Raw genomic sequence first — 25,528 nt, 5'->3', positions numbered from 1 at the left:
TTGTCTTGACATCAAACAAAAAACAATGGGAATAAACAGATTGCTGTGGGTGTATTGATTATGCAAAAAAAATAGGATACTCCAAAGCTAAAATAATGTCTGCCTTTGGATATGATTTAATTCTTTTTTTTTTTTTTTTAAATGGAATATTTACATCTGATAAACTTGCAAATCAAGACTAGATCACTGTACATTGTCTTGCCTTAACTCTGCAACCTGATTAGGCATTTGGCCTGTTTATTGAAGCACTATTAGATAGTTTTTTTGTTTTGTTTTTGTTTTGTTTTGTTTTGTTTTTCAGAAGAAAGGACCTTTGTCTACTAATGGCAGTTACATTTACTGTTTAGATTGCAGGACTGAAAAGATGAATATTTAAGGAAGATTCAGAGGCCCACTTTTTTTTTTTTTTCCTATGATGTTCGTGCAGTCTGAAATGAAGGCGGAGAAAGAGAGTTCAGCTTTCCCATTGCAATAATTTCCATAGCTCCTTTCACGCTGAGTAAGTCCTCACAGTCCACAGCGGGCTCTGCATCCCTGCTTTAATACTAAAATCCTGAGCGGCGTATCTGTCAAATTCTTCATTATTCCATTTCTCCTCACCTTTGCAGAACAGTACTGCAGTGGGCCACCACATGGTCACAAAAGCTTCTGACTCAAATTTCCAGCCTCTGAAGTTGCTCGCTGGTATTTTAAGTTGAGAGTTACTTACCAGGCAGGGTTCCAGCACAGGGCCCATCTGCCACGTATGTCCCATCTCTGTGTGGGTCATAGGAATGTGAAGAAGTTGTGTTGGCTCCCTGTGCTTGTGGGAGTGTAACAGTGTCGCTGGCGGCTTGCAGACTGGTTTTGCATCAGAAAACAGCATTCATCTCTAAATGTTTCTTGTTTGTTTGTTTGTTTGTTTATTGCAAAAGAAAAGGAAATGCCTCCGAGTTTCAGAAAAGTCACCTGAAGAATGTAGTGCTCTGCAGAGATGACATGTAGAACGTGTGCTGTGGAAAGCCTGAGATAGTTCTGATTCTTGTTGGACTGTTCAAAGCAAGAGCTAATAAGATGGTGAGAGTGGGTATCTTCCCAACTTTAAAAGTTACTGAGGAGCACATCTCTGTGTAGCAAACCATCCTTACTGCATTTCAATATTGGGGGCGTCTAATTCACCAAAATGAGGAAAATTATATCAGACAATTGACTTTATTCAGACAAAGTGAAAAGAAGCTATCTACACTGTTATGCACCTGGAGATGACTAGACGATGACTTTCCAATGGAGAAAGTATGGGATAGCAGCATTGTCCATGTCATTTTCCACAGTTTAGAAAATAGCACTCATAAAGAAGATATTTGTCAGAACTCTAAGGCCAGAAACAGGCCTTAATGGTGACCAGTCTCACCGTGGCACCTCCACCATCATCTATGGGCCCAGGAGCTCGTTCTGGGGCCATCAGTCCCTTCATGAGTTGTGTTGTAGGTACACTGGTCTCCAGCCCTGTTTCAGGCCCTGCCTTCTGCATGGATGTGGGCCCTATGCCATAGGTAACTTACGTCACGCATGGATTTTGGACCCACAAATTAACTTTGCCTTCAGCTCTGTCTCCCGTTGCTGGTGACTGGACTTCCCAGAAGGCCCCTAGACCTGGTTCCTTGATTGCTGTGCCTCTGACTCTCAATGGATCCCATTACCAGCACCTGGCTTTGTCTGCTGTGTCACAGTCATCCAGTCACACCTTTCTGGAAACATTTATTAAACTATCTTTAAATTGTTTATAATGTATGTTTGATTGTGGAAGAAAAAAGTGAAAGAAACCAGAGTGACAAGTTTGTAGCAGATTCCAGGGCTGAACCCAGAAGTGGTACTGTATCTCAAAATATTTTATTTCAGTTGGATAAGAGAGAGAGGAGGTTCCTGTAAACAGGTGAAGTTGTCATACGTAGAGAAATAGAAATTCATTTGCACAGGTACCACATCTCAGATAGGGTATAGAAATGAACATTAACACTGAAGACTGCCACAGCACCCAAAATTGGAAGGAAATCATCCTTTGTGTTCTGGTGAAATTCAGCACCATGCAACTATATTCTCATGAATTAAATAGCACTGTATTTCTTGTTATGGAACCTGCGTCATCCCATTACATATGTCCCTGTGTTTTGTGCAGTTAACGTCAGTATCCTACTTCAGAGAGAAATACAGAAAGTCCTAAAGAATCCAAGTAGTTCAGAGAAATTTCACTAGACCTATTTATCACCTTGGTAATTGCTAGACTGTTTTGAAATAATTGCAAATACTATATAAATGCAAGAATTTAATTAATTTATTTTTTTAACAGTGAAAATGCTTACTATTTGGTTTCTCAGTATGCATTCTGGCTGATTTTATGAAAAATAAGTTAAAGAAACAGGTATCTGGGTGAGTTTATTTTCCTTACAAACCTTCAGCTGATCAGCAAAGAGATCAGTGTGTCTGGATGACAAGAGGAAAGTTGCATAGAAAATTATTAAGCAGGTGTCACTAGGATTGAAATGACAGGCCCTCATGTGCCATCAGCTACATATACCTATATCAGCTGAGGCCTTCACAGGCTCAGAGGGAGTCTGCCTTCAGAGAAAATCTAAAGAATCCGTGAGGATGACTCCTCTGCATTTGTAAGGGTTCACCCAAGGCAAACCTCTATCCGTACAGAAATAAAACTTCACGATGCTTCACAGCACACTTGGCTCCCCAGTCCCTCAGTCACAAGTGGTTTCACCTTAAGAATTAATGGTCTCGTTCAGCCTCTAGCTGAGAAAAGTAAATATAAATATGGGACCCCCCCAGCCCCTCCCATTTGGTAACCATAAAAGCAGCAGTCACATGTTAGAGCTGGAATTTGTGCAAGGCCTTTCTCATTAACCTAGAAATTGTAGCCAACTGAATGCCACAGCTTCAATGTATAAACAAAATGCTATGGAAAGAATGACCGTGTTACAGGCTGCCTCAGTCAGCCTGCTTTTTTAAAATCTTAAAAAATAATAATAATAAATTATTCTGCAAGTTGTTATGCTGTTGGTACTTTCTCTAACTTAGGGAGAGAGAAAGAAAAATATTTCAGCTGCTTTTATTAGTGTTACTACCGCTGTGCACCAAAGGGAAAAAGGCCAAGCTAGGAAGCATAGGACAATGTTTTAGCCCAGCAGCTGAAGGGTGAACTACGTATCGGCTGTAGCCAAGTTCGGGCCTCCTTAGACAAATTGCATCTGCAGGAATGCAGAGCAAGTGTGACCAGTCTGCCACACTCCAAGGGCCCTGAGCGCATTTTGTCTCCAGCCTACAGCTTTCTTTTTTGGCAAATATAAGTACCACAGGGTCTCAGCCCTGCAATGCCTACTCCAGTGATGACCTTGGTGCCAGTGCTGCAAGCAGAGTGTGGGGACCTCTCCCCTCGGCCGGCTGGGACCATGCCAGAGGAGGAGGCCCTGAGAGACAACTAGGCTCTTGACCCCATGACCAGGAGAGGGGCCAGGCAGGTGGGAGTTAATAGGGGCTGAAGCAGATTTTCCACGTTCAAAGGCAGGGCTGTACTGCTGGCTTGTATTTAGACAGAATAAGGGGTTTCCAGAGGCCTGGAAACAAATTGGCCTATGTGCTTTCTTTGCATGAAGGGGCTGCAATATAAAGGTTTCCAAACAACTCTTTAGCTCAGATGGCAAGCCTGGAAGATGAACCTGTACAAGACTTTTCTCAGCTGCAGAACTTCAAAAAACAGATTTTTATTAAAATGATGTTTAAGATGTAGAGTGCTTTTACACAGGACTCCATCCCTTTGTCTGGAAAATGCCTTCCCCTTCTCCTGCAGGCAGACTGCAGCACAGGTTTGGTATATGGCTGAGAAATTAAACCCTACGGATCTCACGGAAGACTTTGTGGTCTTGGGTTTTAGCATTTATCTTCTGAAGTCAACAGGTGATAAACCCACTGTACAAGTCTTTATCCAAAAAGCAATATGAATCATCCTAGAACTGCACTACACTTTACCAAACCCAACCTTACCAAACCCTGTTGTGTTTGTATACTGGAACTGTGTTTTAAATTAACTGGATGTAAAGTAGTTAGGAAATATGCTATATTATTAAACTATTAGTCTCCAGCTTCATGGAGCTAAAAACTTGATTTTGCATAAAGTGAAATATGATTTCCTGACATTCTTTTAGTGTTATGGAAATGCTATCTAGAAGAAGTTTATAGTATGAATACTTAGGAACAGGTGACGTAAATGGATGTAAAGACAGAAATTTTAGCTTGTGAATTCATGTTTCTTCTTCTTTTTAAATAGAAATGGTTTTATCTTGTTAGAATGCCAGTGAAAATATTTTTTGTTTGGATGATGTCTGTTCTATAAAAAACAACAAGCAAACAAACAAGCAGACAAAAGAAAAAAAAAACACAAAAAAACCTCCATAAATCCTGTGTATAAATTTTAGAAGCTTTACTTACATCAGTTAATAATACATAAAACACTGCAAAAAGTAACCTAAGGAGTTGTACTAAAGTCACACAACCTGAAACTAATGTGTCAATAAAATCCAGACGATGAAGGCTACTTAGGAAACCTGTACGGCCCCTGGTGCCTATTAAGTACAATGAATGGAAATGTAAACAATTGCTTTTTATGTTTGTAAGGTGAATTGATAAATACCTTTTATCAATATCTGCTGTACAAAATGTTTGTATTTCCTCATGAATTCATGAAAAGAAGTCAAACATTTAATTTATGCTTCAAAAATATTTAATTATAGAACAAAACATATTATTAAGAGGTGCTAAAAAGAAAGTTGAGAATGACTGAAGAGAATTTTTCACAAAACGGCCAAAGTATGATGTACTTGAGGAATTGATATCCTTTAACCAATAGGTTAGTTTTTAAAGCATGTGATTGTGGGGTGACTGACAAAGCCTTGCTCTGCCTGAGAATTTCATTCCTCTTGGGAGAGTCACTTTTCAGAAAAATTGATTTCCATGTTTATGGTTTATTCTTAGAAGGTTCTTCAGTCTGGATACTTGTTAATCAGAGACCTGATTCAGAAACCAAATGTCTACCCTTCATTTTCTTTCCCTACCACAACATTAGAAAGCCACTTGCTATATGCAAGTGCAGATGGGAATGCTGCATCATTAGACCAGGAAAGAAAAGCCCAGGGAGGATTCCCAGATGTGGAGAATCATCCTACAATATAACATCTTGCACTCTGCATCCAAAGGATAATGATCATCCTTAGCTCCACTCAGCCCAACCTGTTCCAGGTTTGGGGCTTTATTCTATCATTTTCAGACTCAAAGAGCCCACATATTTCTTCCATATGGTGCTCCCCAACAGAAGGAATCCCAGTCCCAGAGGACAGCAGAGATGGGCAGTCATTGCCTTCAGTTGGATGTGGGCCATGGCTCGCGTCTAGTCTATCTGATTCAGCACTGAATGCTCAGAAGTCCAGTTACAGCACTGCCCCAGTGAAGAAGGAAGACAGGTTGGGTTGATAGAGACATAAACACTCAAAACCAAAATCCCTATACCCAAGGAACTTTCAGCATGAATAACAGATCAGAAGTATATCTCCATGAATGCACTCCTTTCCATGGGTTAAACTTGCATAATACTCATTTTCATTACTTTTCTGTTAGTTGCAGGTGTAGATCTGCCCCAGAACAGATCCGTTCTTCAGAACATCAGAGACCAGAAGATATTTTAATTCTTATGCTTAATGGAACATATAGCTCTAAACCTATCTACTTACCCAAATGTAATATTTCAGGCAGGTAATCTAAATATGACAATATTAATTGTGCAGTAGGTTCAAAATATATGGATGAGTTAGTAATACTAGTTGAGCAGAAGTTCTGCTGAATTTGGAAGTTGAGAATTATTTTATATGGAAGTGGAAATAAAGTGGGAAGGTACTAAAGTCTGTCCTTGTCTGCTGAAAACACAGTATATCCTAAGCATAAGTGGATGAATGTCTTCCATGGCAGTTAATAAACAATTTGGCTTTGTAGGACTAAGTTAAAGAAATACGTTAGCTGTGTTTCCTCCCTGCTAATAGCAGCTGGTTCCTCAAGTGATATAAAATCAAGCACTACAGTTAAAGATCAAACCTTAGATTTGGCAGTAAGCTGCAACCAAAGGAATTTAAACATCTTAAACAAAATTGCTCAATGCTGTCATTTAGGACTCAAGGTAACAGATTTCCTTGCACTGTTCCTTACAAGTCTCTTCAGGGTATGAACAATTTCTGTGAAATCTTGTGATGTATTTTAACTGCATCCTTGAATGATCTCTTCAGAGCTAAAGTGTCATTAGATCTCCATTCAGTTGTGGAGCTCAACGACTCCATTACATGACAACAGTAAAATGCCTGGCTTGAAAGCCTGGCCCTACTGAAGCCAGTCATTTACCCAGTGTCTTTGACATGCTGAATATAACTTCTTCTACTCTGATCCTTGTCTCTTAACACTTTATGGGGCTGGAGAATAACTTCCCTGAGCACCAGCAGAAGGGAGAGAAAAATGCTTTCCTGCTTATGTAAAAATTCCTCCCACAGTAGGATGCCAGGTAAAAGGTAGATGTGGTGCAGTGATTCTTCGACACTTTAATTCTTTGACACAGTTTCTTAAACTAAGAAGGCTTAAGCAGTATTTTCTTTCTGTTCCCATCCTAATGATATTTTAACTTCCTAGCTATTTTTAACTACACTCAAGGGTGGGTTAGAGGTCTCAGAAATATTAAGCTCTTAAAAGTTTAATGTAAACAAGGTGCTGAAGAGAGAGACCTGAATTAAAACTTCTACATCCTGCTCTGGGAGAGCAACAATGAGAGCACGGTCGTATCATTGGACACCATGTAGTTAGCAGAGATGGAGAAAATCAGGATCCACTTACTTTGCTGCTCATGAAATGGCTTGGGTTTTCTTCTTATTTCTGTTTTGTTTGTTTATTTGTTTTAAGTAACTGAACTGCAAGTTAAGGCTGTTCCCAAAAGGCCAGAATCTGGCCTAGGTTTGAGCCAGCTCCATAGCTCACACTTCATGGGGATTCTCCATCTGCACAAAATCTCATGGTAGCTGACTCTGCGATGGCCTTTTTGACCACTTTGGCTGGGCCAGACTGAACCAGAGATGGAGCCCAAATCTAGTTCTCTGATCTCGGCTATCTTGGTGTAATTACTAATGCCCTTTACCTTCCTTACCGAGCAGGTGCAATGCTGGAAAGCACTAAACTAGATTTTTTTTGTATCCCAAAGTTTTTAAATCTCCAGTGAGGAAAACCAGGTAGTGTGAACAGATGCATTGCTAACAATGGGTTATTATGAGGGAACACTAAAAGTGGTTTGAGGAAATATTACATCAGTGAATCAAAATTTCTGTTAAAAAATTACTGGCATAAACAATCTGGCTGAGTGCTGTGTTAAGTATCCAACATATTTTTGATAAGAAACTAATAAGCTATATTTCTTATCAGTTTGCTTTACTCTGAACAATTCCTTCCCACATAGAGAGTTTTAATTCTTAAATCTTTTTGTATTTGGCTGCTTGAATCTGTAGCCTTAAAATATTCTTTTAATTTAGGCCTATATTTGTTTTATCTATTTGTATTATAAATTGGATAAACTGTTTCCGAAAGGCTGGTTAGGTGGTAGCTTGCCTGTGCTAAGCTTTACGCACACAAACATACCATCCTGTTTTCCGGTCTGAACTGTAGATGCTTTTAAGCACTTACTTCAGGAGAGGCTCGAGTGAGGTTATGCAGATCCCACAGCATCACCAAGTCCAACAAAAATACTTCAGGCTGAATGAACCAGTCATTGACGTGATGGGCTTTTTAAGCTATCCACACAGAGCTCTAACCACATAAGAGATGAGAAACCACCAACATAGCTACCTGTGGAGTTCATTAAGGAGCCAGATGTTGTTTCAGAAAAATAAATACTTCCTCCAGCCTGGCATCTAAGTCCTCCAGTTCTCTTTCAGAAGAGGGGTGTTAATGCAGTAGAGCTGGGCTGCAAACAGGTACAATTCTGCCTTGCCACTTCAGCCGCTTCATGATTTTTACATTAAAATCAGCATTAGAGGTGCAGGTGTTAAGTTCATATTAGTGTTCAGCACATACACAAGGGTCTTTGTACAGGGTGATTAGACATCAGCGGGCCTTCTGCATACATTTATTTTCAGATTTCACGCAATCACAGAATTTATATAGTAAATAACGTGTGAACTACTCAGATCTCTCCATTTTGGAAAATGGGATACTGCCTTTTTTCCCCACACAGGAAGTTCATGTTGAGGTGATTCAACAGGGCACTTAGGACAGGCAAGAGAGATGACTTTACATCAATCATCAGCTAAAGGAAGTCTGTAATTGCCTTCATTTTCTAGATGATCCAACAGTCATCTGTATGGTTGTGTTTATGATTTCTTTGAACTTTTCCAAAATATTTGAAAAGTATTGTCTGGATACCTTAATGTTCACCTTTAGATGTCCATATCAGACTGCTGCTGTCTATATAAAGCATGACCTTCAGGAAATGCTCGCTTATGTCCTCCATTCTTCTTTCAGTTCTGGTATTTATCTCTCCTTATTGCTCCCAACACAAGCTTTTTATGATTGTTTTTAAATCTCTGTATTTTCCTGTTCTTTTCCACGTATTTTGACATCTCAGATCAAGTATGGACCATTCATAATCAGTGTATGACAACAGCTCTGATACTTCAGAGGATGGTTTTTACATGAGGCTCTTCAGCAGGCTTTTGCTTTAAGTCCTTATTGTCCTCATACCCACCATGTCTGTGGTACAGCCATGGCTGAGACTCCCTGCCGCACAGTGCTGTATAGGAGTGCAGAACTGGCATGTTGGCCTTTGAGGAACAGTTGAACAACATTAACTAAACTCATCTAGGAGGGCTTCTGAGGCAGGCACACAGTGGCCCTGGTATCATTCCTAATGAATAGCACTGGGCCAAACTATGTGCAGGTAAAGCACAGGGATTATTGTCTTCTAACACAGTATGGCTTTAACTACGTACCAAATAAGCTAAAACATGTTTATCACAGTATAGTTGCTCCACCTTAAGCACTGCATCAATTTAACACCAACTACACAGTTAAATGGGTGCAAAAGGGCACATCAGGAATATCTTTTCTTTCATTAATATTTTGGTACTTTTAGGAGCTGAGCAAACAAATTGGGAGACCAAGTTTGTGCTGTTATCCCTACAGGGAGAGCACGTATGCACGTAGTCACTGTGGACCAGCTAATTCACTGGTTGGCCTTGCTGATGCAGTGATAAATTATTCCTGGAACAGCTTTTCATAGTTCACAGAATTGCAAATACACACAAGTGTTTAGAGGTGAATGGTTTTAGATACACTCTGCTAAAAAACTACCTAATGGACCCAAACCCAGGTAAGGTATCGTACATATGACTCAAATCCCCTCTCCAAACATCTAGACAAACAATACAGCATGAGTTTTCATATGTGCTGGGTACTTAGAATGTGAAGACTGTGATACCAAAGCTATCTAAAAATTAGATTTATGCCTACAAAGGAGTTGCAACATCATAATTGAATTAATTCTAGTACTATGTCTGTTATGCTTTGATTCCCAAGTAAATTCAGGTATTTGTGCATGGAATTGCAGTACATGGTGTAGATATACCCTCGGTATCCCTGTGCCTCAGTTGTTTTCCAGTTCACAGAAATCTTCCTGAACTGTGAGTGTATGGATACAGAGGTAGTAAGCTCATGGTTTCCTAAATGGAATTAGGTATTTTGTTTTAAACAGTGAGGTTTTAAGTGTGTTATATCACCTTTCGAGTCTGACTGAAATCTGAGGGACAGAAGGGCAGAAATAAGTAGGCATTTGGGAAGAGCTTTCTGCCTTGAATGACTTTTAGTGTGCATGTTTCACTTCTGCATTGACTGAAGAGCGCTGTGCTGGGATACGCTCCTGCTGATGTGGCACCAGAATTTCCAAATTTGTCAACTAGAAGGTATTCCTGTTACCTCCGCCTCCTCTTGCATGCTGCAGCACTACAGACGTGGCAGCTTCCTGAATGGCTTCCCAATTATACGGTATGCATACTGTATGTCCCTTGTGATGGTCAGGACAAGAAGAGAGTCAACAATTCCAAGTTAAGAGCCATACAACACACAGACACACACACAAAAAAGGGGGGGGGGGGGGGATGAGTGAGGAGTCGGGAATAAAAAACAAAGATTTTTTTTCTTTTTCTTTTTTTTTTTTTGATAGTGGAACTGCACGATACACAGGGACTGAGAACCGCTAGATCTCAGGATCTGGGACTTTTGTTTGTTTTGTTACGGTTTCTCAATAACATAGCAGAAAGTACTCTTACAGTTTGAGAAAAGCTTGCAAGATCGAGAAATCTGCAAGGGAATCTTTCAGCCTCTTTTGCCTGCCCCTTCTGAAAGGGGAGAAGGTGGGAGGCAGGATGACTCACTCACTCCCTGGGACTTTTAATTTTAAGTGTCTAGAGCTGTTGTGAGTGAGGCCAGGCTGTGGAACACCCGGAGCCTAGCAGGGTTTTATGACCCCCTTCCACGTCATCCTGCAGCTCTCAAATCCCTGGAAGAAATATTCAGGCAGAGCAGGGGGGAAGGGAATCCTTTGCTTTTTGACCTGCAAGTTTTCCTGCACTCCGTTCAAGTGTTTGCATCTTTAACCCATAAGCATACATTTTGCCATCATTCCTTCCAAGTGCATTTCCACTTCCCATCATTTTCCGACTGCATTTTTATGTCCTGTGGGTTTGTTTGGAAAACCAAGGCAGTTAGCATTTTCCTTTTCACCATGGGACATTTTGCTTTTCTCTGCGTCTGTACGTTACCTATTGCAAGTTAAAAGTTGATCTGTCACCTCTGAGACTTCCCGTTCTTCAATACAAAGTTTTGGTTTTTATTTGTGTGTAAAAACCAAAGCTAGGCTAATAGCAATATTTCTGAAAATCACAAGGAAGTAATGTAAAGCTGGAGGACACTTCTCATTTCTGTGCCCTGAGCAGCATGCATTTTGTTACTAAGATAGCTAAGTAAATCACTAACAACTTGCATCTAAGCAGAACAGTGCTTGCATTTCTTTTAGAAAAACACACAGAGCAGGAGCAATAGTCTCCGCAGCAGCACTAGGAAGAGCAGTTTTAATGAACAGCAAATGTCCAAACTTCCCCGCTGCTCTCCACCCTCCCAAAAAAGTTTCCCTGCTCCTTGCCACAACATAAACACTGTATGTGGCATTTTTATTTTTTTTTAAACTTAATCTGATCTGTTTCACATAGCTGTGCAACAAAAGAGTGAAAAAATCATCTGGAAAACACATGCAGGACTTCGAAACAGTCTGTGCAGGGTAAGATAAAAAGAATTTCATGGAGCAGCTCTGCTAAGAGAAGCTGGCTTCTTTCATTTCATGACGTGTCAGGAGGATGCAAATGATAGACCATACTCAGGCTGAGCACAAAGCCTGGGCAAAAATCAAGGAATAGCCTTTGCTAAACTGCCCCCTGGATCTTGATGAGTAAAATGTACCACAGCTCGAGATCATGCAAACTAATGAGGAATCTTTAATGATGATGATTACGAGAGCTTTAAATTAACTAGATTTTAGAAAATAGGAGATCACCAATGACAAATAAAAAAAATGATTTTGTAAAATAAAAATTCGACACTTGTAAGGATTTTTCTACTTTTTCAAGGTGTCATAAATATCCATTTTGCATTACTTGAAAAGTTTTACATACTGCTTTTTAATTGTTCCTGATGGTTTTAGTGATCAGCATTTTTACTAAAGCACTTTTTCTATTAAAAAAGGAAGGAAAGATTTTAACTAAAAACCTTTTCATTTTGTTAAAAACATTTTTTTTTTCACTAAAACCATTCAGTTTTTAGTAAGATACGTGGTTGATAAACAATTTTATTTAATTCTTCACATAAAAACTACTGAAAAGTTTACAAGTACCCAAAGTTACAGTAAAACTTATTGATCTTCAGTGAAAAATTCTGATTTGAAAGAAATCATTTTTTCAAAAAAAAAGTTTGTATGAAAAAAATCTGAAAAACTCTTCCCATCAGTAGTAAGTACCTGCTTCACAGAATCCTGCTGAGATATTTGGCAGTCAGTTAATTCAACTTCTTGCTTTAAACAACACTGGTGCAAATGCTGTATTAGGTTAGCTATGGCTAGCTCACCTGTGAGCCTGCTTCACTGGTAAATTTTTCCCCTCTGTGTTGAGATTTCTGATTAGAGCCTTCCCAAAGAGTCAGGTGCAGGGATTAGGGGAATACAGAGGAAGCTAAGCTGAGTATGAGCATTGCTGGTGTTGTTTGGAAGTACGTTCATAAGAATATTATATGTAAGCAGCTATACTGTGTTTTCTGACACTGATGAAGTCTCAGCTGTGTGTGCTCTTGGAATGCATATGAGAACAGGAGAGAGCAGGAGCAAGAGAGCAAGCTGGCACTCAGTCAGCAAGGTACATAAGAGGTTTAATAAATCAGTGTTGAAGAAATGAAGATTGAATGGATATAAAATCTATATTTTGCCAACTTTTGAAAAGTTGCTTACACTTCATTTGAGCAGAAGAAACAATTATTGTATTCTTTTAATGCAGAAAGTCTGGGTTTAGGTATTAGAGAAAAACTTTCTACTGGGACTATTGAGACAGGTGGCAGAAATCTTTTCCTTAGAAGTATATGAAGTATTTGTCAGAATCTGTATATAAATATTGAACCTTGCTTGGAAGTAAAGAGATAGATTAAGATGACTTGGCTTTACTTCTCAGCCCTACATTTCTGTTAAGTTTAATAGACTCAGTTTCTTAGATTTTTAATGAACTTGCTGTCCAAATATTAATTCTACCCAAAAACCCCATTGGCAAAACCTTGGCAGGAGCTGGGAACTTTTCCTGATGATAGAAATGCTGGTGATCAAGGACTTAAAAATCTGTCAAAGAACAGTGAGTCTCAGAGCCGCCTGTTCAAAATGACTCGTCACTTTTGCACGTCAAGGGATACAATATGTATTTTCTGATATGAAACCTGTGATATTGCCTCAAAGCTATCTGAAACTTTTCTGCCAAGTGTTGCTTTGGATATGAACAAAATTCCAGCATCCCTCTTTATGTCTGGGCCAAGCTGGCTATGGCTACAGTGGTAATTAAACAGTACCTGAGGGTGTTCCCAGTCACTATAAATGATCTATACTATCAGAATGGTTCCTGGGCTGCTTTTAGCCCATACTAATTCACGGTGTGCCAGACAAGTTGTGGTACTCTTTGTGAGTGTGCCTGTTCCAGGAGTCACTTCCCAAATCATCTTTGTATGCCGTGTAGGGTTAAAAAATATTTGCTGGCTTGGATGTGTGCCAGTACCTGATGGCTCACCTTTGTGAACAGAGCACTTCTGGGTATGGCAGATGTACTATACTAGTAGAGACACATATAGCTATGAGTAAAATCATAAAATTCTTTGTTTTAATGGCTAAAAATATTAACACTGTAAAAATGAGAAGAAGCTGAAGTCTCTTCTATGGCCATAGTTAGAGTTTCCTTCTTCTGTGGGTTAGAATGAATAAAATGGCAAAAACATTTTGATGTATAATTGAATTCATGTTGTAGGTAAATGTGGTCCCATCACACATACGTTATGGGTAGAGCCATCTGAGGTAACTTCAGATACGTAAGACATACAGTTTTGTATCTGAGCTCCCTTTATTGTCCCTGGACAGTTTTAGGACATGATTCATTTTGCCTTAGTGATGATGTTGACCAGATCTCCATATATTATGAGGGAGACAAGGTGACTATCTCAAATGTAAGAGCGTGGTTGACACAGGTATCTCAGAGCTGGGGAAATGAGTGGCTTGTAAGCACCACAGTGTCAGCTCCAAGTACTGTTTGTGACATCCACCAAACAGGGCTTGCCACAGGCTGTCCGGTCCCATAGAGCCAACCCATATATCTATGGCCTTGTACCCTCTCCCTCATCCATCCACAATTGCACTCTACAGCATGATAGTAAAAACTACACAGATGGAAGACTGTGAAGCAGCCCCTTCATGTGTGTGCTAGGTTGCCTTGTCATGGTTCTTCCTGGTGCTTGGTAGTACCAGCTTGTGCCTATAAACAAAATTTCACCATCAGGAAAATTTCTGGCAGCGATATGGAGGGATAGATGTGAAACTGGGCACAGGCTGGGCTTGGGTGAACCAGTGAACAATGCAAGGAGTTGAAAGCTGCATATGCTTAAAACAAAGGTAGTTTAGCATCTCTGCTGATGTTCTCAAATACTCTATGGGTCTTTTGGCTAGTTGGTAGCTAATGAATTTTTGCTGGTGCAGAGGATGCCAGCACCTGAAAGCCACACCTCAGAGTCTGCTCAGGACTTATAGAAGGGTATCTCTTCCACAGGTAACATCACCTCCTCTCCCCTTGTCATGGATGGGAGGCCTGGAAGGACCATGGAGGTGGACATTTTGATGTGAACATCAGTGTTAGGGGAAGAAAGCATGCCTGGGTAGTGGAATGATGGGACCACTACAAGATATGGAATAAATACAGCCTTAATGAATCTGACTTCTTTGCTCTGAAAAGGTAGGGCTGGTGATGGGGCTTAAGTGTCTAAGGAGTAGATGAATCTCAGTGGTTTGCTGGCTTACAAAGACAGCAGTTCTTAGCACTAGTAACATTTTTTTTTTTTTTTTTTTCCCACAGAATCATAGAATGGATGAGGTTGGAAGGAATCTTTGGAGGTCATCTGGTCCAATCCACTCCTCAAACAGGGTGACTTAGAACAGGTTGTCCAGGACCATGTCCAGATGGCTTTTGAACATCTCCAGAGATGAAGACTCCACAACCTCTCTGGGCAACCTGTGCCAGTGCTCAGTCACCCTCACAGAACAGAAGTGCTTTCTGATGTTCAGGGACCCTCCTGACCTCCTGCTTTTCAGTTTGTGCCCATTGTCTCCTGTCCTGCCACTAGGCACCTCTGAAAAGAGTCTGACTCTGTCCTCTTTACACCCTCCTTTAGATATATATAGACATAGATGAGATCCCCCTTGAACCTTCTATTTTCTAGGCTAAACAGTCTGAGATCTTTCAGCTTTTCCTCACAAGAGAGATGCTGCAGTCCCCTCACTGTCTTCACATTGCCTTTCTTTGGACTATCTATCTCCAGTAGCTCCATATCTCTCTTGTACTAGGAGGGCCAGGACTGGACAGAGTACTACAGGTGGGGCCTCACCAGTGCTGAATAAAGGGCAGGGGTCACTTCCCTCCACCTGCTGACAACAATTTGCATAATGGAGCCAAGAATACTGTTAGCCTTCTTTGCTACAAGGACACATTGATGGCTCACGTTCAACTTGGTGTCAACCAGGACCCTCAGGTCCTCTTCTGCCAGGCTTCTTTCTAGCTGGGTGGCCCCCAGCATGGTGCTTGGGGTTATTCCTCCCCAGGTGCAGGACTTTGCATTTATTGTTGCTGAATTTTGTGTGGTTCCTGTCAGCCCACTTCTCCAGTCTGTTGAGGATGGCAGCATGACCCTCTGGTGTACCCAGCACTCCTCCCAGTTTTGTGTTGTCTGCAAACTTGCTGAGGGTACACTCTACCCCATTGTCCAGATCATTAATGAGGATGTTAAACAGGACTGGACCCAGCATTGACTGCTGGGTTATGCCACTAGTTACTGACCTCCAACTAGACTTTGCACTGGTCACCTCCCCTTGGACTCAGCCATTCAGATAGCTTGCAATCCACCTCACTGGCTGTCAATTCAGGCCATACATCAACTGCTTGTCCGAGGGGATCTTACGGGAGACAGTGTCAAAGACATTACTAAAGTCCAGGAAGAAAATACCCACTGATACCCCCCTCATCTACCAGGCAAGTCATTGCATCATAGAAGCTTATCAGGTTGGTCAAGCGTGACTTGCCCTTGGTGAATCCATGCTGACTACTCCTGATGATTTTCTTCTCCTTCACGTGCCTGGTAATGTTTTTCAGGATTGGCTGCTCCATCACCTTTCCAGGGATCAAGGTGAAACTGGCAGGACTGTAATTCTCTGGGTCCTCTTTCTCACCATTTCTGAATATAGGATCGGCATATGCCATCTTCCAGTCTTTGGGCAGTTCTCCAAGACACCATGATCAATCTAGGATTATTGAGAGTGACCTCACAATGACATCTGTAAGCTCACTCAGCACTTGGGGGTGCATCCCATCAGGGCCCGTAGACTTATGAATGTTTAGTTTGCTTATGTATTCCCTGCCCCAGTTGTCCTCCAGCAAAAATATATATTCTTTGCATCAAAAGAGAGCAGATTGTCTTACAAATGTTATTACTATACAATACATGGCAGCCTTACTTAGGCTTTGAATGCACTATTCCAGAAGGGACTGCTGGTTTGGTCTCCAGGTTAACAGACACATTATGGTTCCTCTGTCATCCCCTACATGCTTCAGAAGCTGTTTTGACCTTGCAAATGTCTTTTCATCGGAAAGTCTTTCAATTTTTTTTTATAGTGTACCTGACTACTGTTGTCTCTATTTCACACAGGGGAAACTGAGGCATTAAGAGGCAAGACAGTTTGATTTAGGTGACTTATCAGAACGGTGACACAGCAGCATGAAAATCATTTAGTTGTGGGGAGTTATAGGTTTGTAGAGTAAGTGTTTTTTTGTTTTATATTCAAATTTATGCTTTTTTACATAAATATCAATAGATTGTAGGGAACATGTTTTCACCTCTTTCCCTACAAGGAATTTATGTGACTGTATTTCCTTCACTTTCTGTCAGAAGGTTTCCTGGAGATTGAAGAGAAACAGCAACAGACATTTTATTTCTCCAGCTCATCACACGTTTATATAACCAGAATGAAATCTGTTTTCTGTTAGAAGAGAGAGGAGGGCAGAGTAAAGCTGCTTTTTTTTTTTTTTTTTTTTTTTTTTTTAAATGTTAACAGAACCAAAAGTTGTCTGGAAACTGTGCCAAAACAATAGCATATAAAGAATGCATCTGGAAGTCATTAGGAAGCTTGGAGTGAGCAGTGATTAAAGCAGGATGGAATTTCTACTTTCCTTTTTTTTTTTTTTTTTTTTTTTTTACAGTTTCTAAGCCAATCAAGCACAACTTTAAAGCCAATCAAATCAAACTTTTAAAATCTTACGAATATGCAAGCAAGAAATTCTTGCCGCCTCATTTCCCTCCTGAAGGCAATTCCCAATCATCTCTTCTGTAATACATCCTAATGCATTTCCCTGTACTATTTAGGAGAGTTCGAATCAGTTTGCATTTGCTCTGCCTTTTCTTCATCTCTTTCCTTTCCTTTCCTTTCCTTTCCTTTTCCTTTCCTTTCCTTTCCTTTCCTTTCCTTTCCTTTCCTTTCCTTTCCTTTCCTTTCCTTTCCCTTTCCTTTCCTTTCCTTTCCTTTCCTTTCCTTTCCTTTCCTTTCCTTTCCTTTCCTTTCCTTTCCTTTCCTTTCCTTTCCTTTCCTTTCCTTTCCTTTCCTTTCCTTTCCTTTCCTTTCCTTTCCTTTCCTTTCCTTTCCTTTCCTTTCCTTTCCTTTCCTTTCCTTTCCTTTCCTTTCCTTTCCTTTCCTTTCCTTTCCTTTCCTTTCCTTTCCTTTCCTTTCCTTTCCTTTCCTTTCCTTTCCTTTCCTTTCCTTTCTTTCCTTTCCTTTCCTTTCCTTTCCTTTCCTTTCCTTTCCTTTCCTTTCCTTTCCTTTCCTTTCCTTTCCTTTCCTTTCCTTTCCTTTCCTTTCCTTCCTTTCCTTTCCTTCCTTTCTTTTTTCTTTTTCCCTCCCTTCCTCTTTCCTTTCCTCTTTTCCTCTTTGTAGTGGATTACAAGAATCAGATTACAGATGAATATCTATCTTTCTGCAAACTTCTTCCATTGACAGATCTGTTTGTCTGTGGGAGACATTTTCCTCCTGCAGCATCAGTGCTGTGGGCCAGACTGATACAGTGTCCTCCCAATAGCTCCTGACAAATCATGCCTTGAATGCAGCAATTACTACCATCAAAATAATGCCAGGGTCCTCCTTTCCTGACTACCTCCAACCCTTCATAGGACCGCCTTCTGATTCACGTCTGGTGAGGCAAAGGTCTGAAACTTGATCTGTTAAAGTCCAAATTTTTTTCATTCCTTCTTTAATTCTCTATAGCAGGAAATCTAATCTACTGTAAAGCCCGAATCAGCTGCAGTCAAAAAATCTGATAATGCACTTTTCTCAGCTGACGGAAAAGATAAATGACATCACACAGAAACATCCACCGATCACATTTCACCTCCACCACAAACATGATGGCATGTACTAAATTAATAGACACTGTTCCTGGTACCTGGTGCCTGGTACCATAAAGTCATGTCTTCTCACTTTGTATTTTAATGCCTGCTTATGCAGTGTTTGTACAGTTTTCCACTGGTAGAGTGCAACACTTTCCAGTTTGTGCTGCTCCGTTTTCTTTCTCCGTAAAAAGAGAGGTGTTATTTGTCCACTGTTCTCAGTGTTCTTGCACTTAAAAGATGAAAAAGTGCAAGACTGGAAGATCAGTATGTTGACTGGCATGAGTGACGACTGTATTCTGCTGTTGGATTGCCCTGTGGACTTGGCTGTTTCCTTGGACAAGCCAGGAAATGTTTGCAGAACTTCAGTCGTGAGCAAAACGATAAAGGTCTGGCTTCACAACTGAAGCTTACCTGCTAGTCCCCAGCAGAGTTTTATGGTTCATTGTAAACAATTCATTTTAGTGTGTCCTATAGAATCATAAAGTTATGTATGGGAAAACTAAAGTAAAGGAGATCATACGCAGATGTCCCATTTCTGCCAGGTAAATTCTCTCCTGGCAGGAGCCCTAGAGAGGGAAGAAGAAGAGGGGTCTATGGCCACCAGCCAAAACAGTAGCCTGTGCCTTACTCCATGCCCACAGGAGCCCCTGTGAGTATACAGAGCTGAGCTGTGAGGACTGCCTGAGCAAGATGAGTATTTCCTGTGGCTCCTTGAACATGCTTTTCACACTGCATCTCCTCAGACCTTATGGAAAAATGAAATATGTTGTTTTACCTGACATTGCATGTTAGAGAAACAAATGTTTTCTTCTTCCCACTGCCTTAGAATAAGTGTTGCCAACAGGAATTAACCTATGTATTATTTTGGCCTTGAGATTTCCGGATAATTTTTTAGCCTAAGACGTATACCTCAATATGAGATTTGTTAACAACTTCCAACTTCTTATTTGAACCTTGGAGCTGCTTATGGCATTGTCTCATCCTCTCCCCTTCCCCAGCATTTTCTTTTGGTTTGGCAGCTCTCAATTTTATGCAGAAACAGCAATGAGGCCACTGGGGCAGCTGTCAAACTCTTGCTTCCTGCCACAAGGACCATTAAAAAATCCACTGTCTGGGGCTAAGAAGATTTTCCTTGAGGCCAGGTGCAGATGCAATGGAAAAATAAAACACAGCTTATAACAGCACCGGGAAAAGAGTTTATAAGAGCCTGTTCCTGTTGCATTCCTCTTAATTTTCTAACAAAGATCACAAAACAAGTGAAAGAACTCAAATAGGAAGGGATGTGAATGGCACAGCAGTGTGAGAGAGGGGAGAAAACATGGGGGAGAAACTTGATTGACACTGACCACGTAGGACTGACTCAGATGTCTCTCCATGTGGAGGATAATGGGACTCCTCTCTCCCATGAGTGGCTCACCTGTAATCACTAAAGCCACTTGTATGAATAAAACCCGAAGCATTAACCTCTCAGGTAGAGATGAGGTTGATCTATTGATAGGGGCAGCATTTGGGGTACTCAGTCTATATTTCAGATAAATGAGTGGTAGTCATATCTGCAGCAAAATATGGATGCAAGAAAAAATCTTTGTGTGACTTAAAGTGGGGATCTGGAACAGTGGAACCCAGAGGCTTCACGAAAGGTGCAAGACAGGATGAACTTCTGCGTGCCCTGATACATTAGCCTATAGAAACTATTGAGAAATTGGGAATAGGAGGAATTCATTCCACACAAACTCCTGGAGTATTATAATACGATGATCCCAATGCAGGCAGGAAAGAAATCACACTTGTCAGCTCATGCATGCACTCTGTGGAGTGCTAGATTTCTGTTTTCTCTCACTGCTGTATATTTCTGTTTACACACGAAACACGAAAAACAAGCTTGGAACTGCAGCTGGAAATTGGCGAAGAAGGTAACCCTTGCAAGACAAAGAGAATCACATGTAAACGTACATTAATGATCATTTTCTGATCAGATTAAGTTCTCCAAAGAATGATTAGGAATACCTGGTTTCAATTCTTTGGCAAAATCTTCAAGAGCAGCCGTTAGCCTCAGCCCTGGAATACAGTGGATGTAAACTGCTAGATTTTCCAGACATTGAAATAGGAGAACTTTCAGCTGAGGTGGTGTGGGGATTTCAGAGCTTCTGAGTGTTAGGAGAAAACCATAAAACTTCCCAGTTTGCTGCTGATACACTCTGTGTATGTTAGAGGTTTTCTTTATTCCAACTTTCTTTTCCACTCCTTTTTCTCAAATAGCATCTCTATTGTTACCCACACAGGTGAAATTCTCTGTGAAATTCATGTATTCTGCCAGCATACCCCAAAGAAGGCAGAGCAAACAATAAATATAAATGGTAGGCCCAGGAAGATCATTAATATAATGCTCATTTATTCCCCCATTCTTTGTGCTTCAACCTTTCCCAAAGGAAATGGAATACATTTTGAGCAAGTAGAAAAATATTTGCAGACAACTTCATGTGAATTCCCTTTCTGATATCATCCCAACCTTTGTAATCAGGTATTGTAATCATCTAAGCAAATGATTACACAGATTCCTACATTTGAAGAATTATACAGTTCATTAGAGAGAGACATGTAGATCGCAAGCAACAAGGGCCCTTTGCCAAAAGAACTTTCACCATTTCAGAGTGAATTATCCTTGATTACTCACTTTTCTCCAGAGCTGATATTTTCATATCAGCAATGAGGCACACCTGGTGTGGGGACTGATTTCCCAGTCCTGAAGAATCAGAGTTTCAATCTCCAGGTCTGTCAGACAAAGACATTTCATGTGATGAGTTACTATTCCCCTCCCTCAGTATTACTTAAGAACCCTGGAGATTACCCTTCAAAGTGTGCAAGGCAGAAATGTGAGGAGAAAGGGAAGAAGATGCTACAAGAATAAGTGTACAATCCCCCAAAATTCTGTAGAGTTGGACATTCAGCTGTCATGTGAGATACACAGACCCAAATTCTTGCTCAGAGTCAAATAGAAGACTTAGAAGTTGAAATTCAGCACCTCAGATTCTTGTTTTTCTCTCTTAAATAAGGGAGCCTACTAAATCATCCTTCTTCAGAAGGAAATGGCAGATCTGGGAACCAGCCAGTGGTCAGCCATTAATCTTCCATCTTGTCACAGGGTACAAGAAATAAGGAAATAATAGATGAGAAAGTCAAGATGTTGATGTGAAGTGATAGAAATTTTATTTTTCTCTGCGTGTTTCTACTACATAGAACCCCTAAATTTCTGAACAAAACTATTTCTGCAGAATGGTGCTAGGAGATATTCTTGTAGTGTGAGAGAGAGAATGATTGACATACAAGAAAGGCTATTTCATTCCAGATGCTGGTAAGAAACTGTATGGATAAAAATGAATTATATACAATACATGAAAAAAAGTAACAGTTATCCTGTAAAGGAGGTGAAATGAAGTGGAATGAACAAAACTGACTACTTGAGCTTCCATGTACTGAATGAATTAGAAAAAAAAATAAAAAAAAAAGAAGAAAGAGTGAGTGCATTCTGGAAAATCTTTAAGTTGGAGGACTTCGCTTAAAACTGCAAGGGAGAGATCTGAAGGAATCCTGTTGTCACAGGGATTCTGATTTGAGCCCCAAAGATGACCTCGAAGTCCTGAAAGCAATGGGGTGAGAGGAGAAGGAAAAAATGAGTTAGACCTTGAAACAAACAGCAAAATGTCCTTCAACCATATAAATGAAAGAAGAAATGTGCTGATAAGCAGTGAGAAAGGTGAAAGAGAGAGAAAAGGCAAGTTTTTCTTGAGTCAAAATCTAGATAAGTACTTCATTCTTTATTAAGAAGGTAATGCTTTTATTTGCTGGGGATTTAGAAAAAAAATCTTGACACTAATACTTAAAAAAAAAAAATGAATACAATCATAGAATCATAGAACCACAGACTGGCTTGGGTTGGAAGGGACCTTAAAGACCGCCCAGTTCCAACCCCCTGCCATGGGCAGGGACACCTCCCACCAGACCAGGCTGCCCAAAGCCCCATCCAGCCTGGCCTTGAGCACCTCCAGGGATGGGGCATCCACAGCTTCTCTGGGCAGCCTGTGCCAGTGCCTCACCACCCTCTGAGTGAAGAATTTCCTCCTAACCTCTAATCTAAATCTCCGCTCTTTTTGTTTAAAACCATTCTCCTGTCACTATCTGCCCAAGTAAAAAGTTGCTCTCCATTTAAGGAGCAACAAAGTTGCCTCCTTTAAGCACTGAAAGGCCGCAATACATCCTCCCCAGAGCCTTCTCTTCTCCAGGCTGAGCAATCCCAGGTCTCTCAGCCTTTTTTCATAGGAGAGGTGCTCCAGCCCTTTGATAATCATAGTAACCCTCCTCTGGACCCTCATCAACAGCTTCATGTCCTTCTTGTGCTGGGGACTCCAGAGCTGGACGCTGCACTCCAGATGGGGCCTCGTGAGGGCAGAGTAGAGGGGGACAATCACCTCCCTCCCCTGCTGGCCATGCCTCTGCTGATGCAGCCCAGGATGGAGTTGAGGAAATATAGATATGCATAAGAGCATAGGTCAAGAACTTTTGGAAGAGAAAGAAATATTTATATATATATATATGTATATTTATTTATATTTAACTTGTTTTTTTCTGTTAAATAATTTCCTAGAAAATTGTGGAGCATACTTGAGAGATCATGTTGGTCTCTGAATGGGACAGAGACTTGTTTCAGTGTTTCAATGGAGGCAACTGGAGCCTTCAAGGAGTCTTTGCTGAGACTGACTGCTGATCATATCAGACCTATATCCTGGAGTAAGCATTGTTGGCAAAGCTACAGGAATATTTACGTAAAAATAATACACCTGATGAACTACAACCTAGGTTTAGGCATGGGTCCATTAACAAAGTTTTGAGACTTTTCTGTCCAAAAATCAACCACTTACTGTAAAGAAGTAGAAGATACAAAAAGCACAACAGAAACCCTATAGGAATTCCCCACAGATGACCTTTATGAAGTCATCAGAAGAGCCTACACCCGCTCCATGTGTTGGACCAAAGGTACATCAGAAAGTCAGATACATCTGACAGAGGTGCTTCAGCAGGAATGTGAGAACAGATGTGCACACCAGTACTCCTGTGATACACAGTTGGCTGCTTAGGACTTGCAGACCTCTGGATTTCAATCAGATGTCAAGTTCAACAGTCACCGGTGAAACTATATTCCTGATGAATCTCTCTCATCTCCCATTGGACCTCTGTGCACGTGCACTAAGTCAGAGTTATTTTTGTGAACTCCCAGCACAGCACAATCCTTTCACACCCCTAGAGGCATCTGTTTGTTTAAAACAAGACACCCCTCAGAGCCTGGTTTTAGACGTGGACTTCAGCACCTACTCCATGAACAAAAATGATGAACAGCTATAAGAAAATGCCTTTTCTTGAATAACTTGTTTTCCCTATGACAATTTTCTCTCTTGAACTTTGAAGGAAGCCTTTCATTTAGTTTCAAGTAATATCATTCTGTCTTGACAATAAATTTACTCTGCTCTTTTGAAGAGGACCTGCTGTTGTTCTCACTACACAATATATATTAAAAATGCCTTGGATAAGTTTCGGTGGCCGAAACAAAAGGGATATCTTGTTAAGTGTATTGCAAATGAGCACGGCTGTGTGCTGATTTTGGCTCAGTCATTTCCTATTCCACCCTTGTATTTGTAAATTAAACTCCTATTTTCAGATTTCCAAAGACTGTTCCAAAGTTTATGTGATTCCTTTAATTATGGCATGAAGTAGAGGCAAATGCATTCCAAGGAACCAACAATTACCTGGAACATGTTATTACAGCGAGACTTATGGAGATCTGCAGCATTTGTGAAACTCCGTGCAACACAACTGAAGAAGAAACTGCTGAAGATGGATCTGAGTAGGTTACAACAAAAATCTCAAAAACTAGTCTTCTTTCAGTAACGTTAATTGTTGTCGCAGAATTATAGTTCAAACAATACTGCCATTTGAAAACCTCACAAGGCGAATATGGAACATTTTTCATCAATGAAAAAGATGAAAAATCAGAATAATTTTTTTCTTAAGACATTACAGCTATCACATATGCACTTGTCAGCAATATTGCTTTTGACATATGGAAAGATTTTTTCAGTGGAGATACTGCAACCAAAAAAAGATGAAAATTCAATACAGGAGCTGCTTTCCTTAGCAGAGTCATGTGGGGTGGGTGTTCTGCAGATGTTTCTGGAGAAGAACATCTATTATACCATAATTTATGTTTTTTTTTTGTTTTGTTTTGTTTTGTTTTTTTAACTCCTCTCTAAACCTTGCTTCATAGATGGCTGCATAACAATACTTCCAGTTTTAAGGAATTAGAATAAAACTCTCTCCCCAATTTAAAATTCAGAATAGAAACATTGAAAAATAAGGGAGAAAGAAATACCAAGAATATCTTGAATTTCCTCCATCACACATGATTAGTATGAGATTTGGGGGACATTCCCATGTCAAGCAAGAACACCTGTAGTCCCTTAGGAGACAGGCATTTCTTGTGCAGCTGTGAATCCTATGAACACTTTGCAAAGCTTTCAGTTCTAATCTACAGCTTCCTCACTGTGAATATTACTCAGGGTCATTCTTGTTCCTCCTTCCCCCATTAATGGTCATTGTTTCTAAGATTAAGAAAACAGCTGACATTTTCAAGCCAACAAAGCAACAGTTGTTTATTCTTCAATTTAAATAGTAAATGTGGAAAGGAGTGCCCATGAAAAGGGGATTGAATTCCGTGCTATCCGTGCTACCACTTAATTTTTGTTCTGGGAATAAAGAGTAGCTGAATAATGGTACACCGTGCTCAGGTGAGATGAAGCCCTTTCTGGCAATGAAAATGGAATCCTCTGCAGTCACTGGATGTGTCCAGATGGCTCTGGGCAACCTTGTTTTCTGTGACCTGCAAAAGGTAGGGTTTGCTTTTTCATTGTAAGACTTCAGCATGATTTGCATCTTTAGCAGCGGGACTGATGGGCCTGATCCACTCTTGCTGAAGGGCTGTTAAATCTCTTCTGCATAAGGAAATTTCTCTCAAAATGATGACACAATCAGTAGCACTCTCTACTTTGAGAGACCTTTTACACATTAGTGCCCTACTCATCACCTGGGAACCAGAATGGCAGTAGGCGAGATGTCCTTAAAACCCCTTCCATTCCTGAGAAAACAAAACTCTAAA

General features: G+C 40.4%; 1 long non-coding RNA gene across 1 annotated transcript; it reads left to right on the top strand.

Annotated features, from left to right (window-relative positions):
- The first annotated feature begins 14,160 nt into the window (after positions 1 to 14,160).
- LOC308190054 lies at positions 14,161 to 17,768 on the top strand. Its single transcript, XR_013946809.1, has 2 exons — positions 14,161 to 14,630; positions 14,751 to 17,768. It is a non-coding gene; the product is annotated as an uncharacterized lncRNA (long non-coding RNA).
- Positions 17,769 to 25,528: the final 7,760 nt, after the last annotated feature.

Source organism: Anser brachyrhynchus (assembly GCF_964034855.1).
Source record: "Anser brachyrhynchus genome assembly, chromosome: 2".
In the NCBI taxonomy this organism is placed as follows: Eukaryota; Metazoa; Chordata; class Aves; order Anseriformes; family Anatidae; genus Anser; species Anser brachyrhynchus.
The sequence above is the reverse complement of the archived record's forward strand: the minus strand, read 5'-3'. Positions and strand labels throughout refer to the sequence as shown.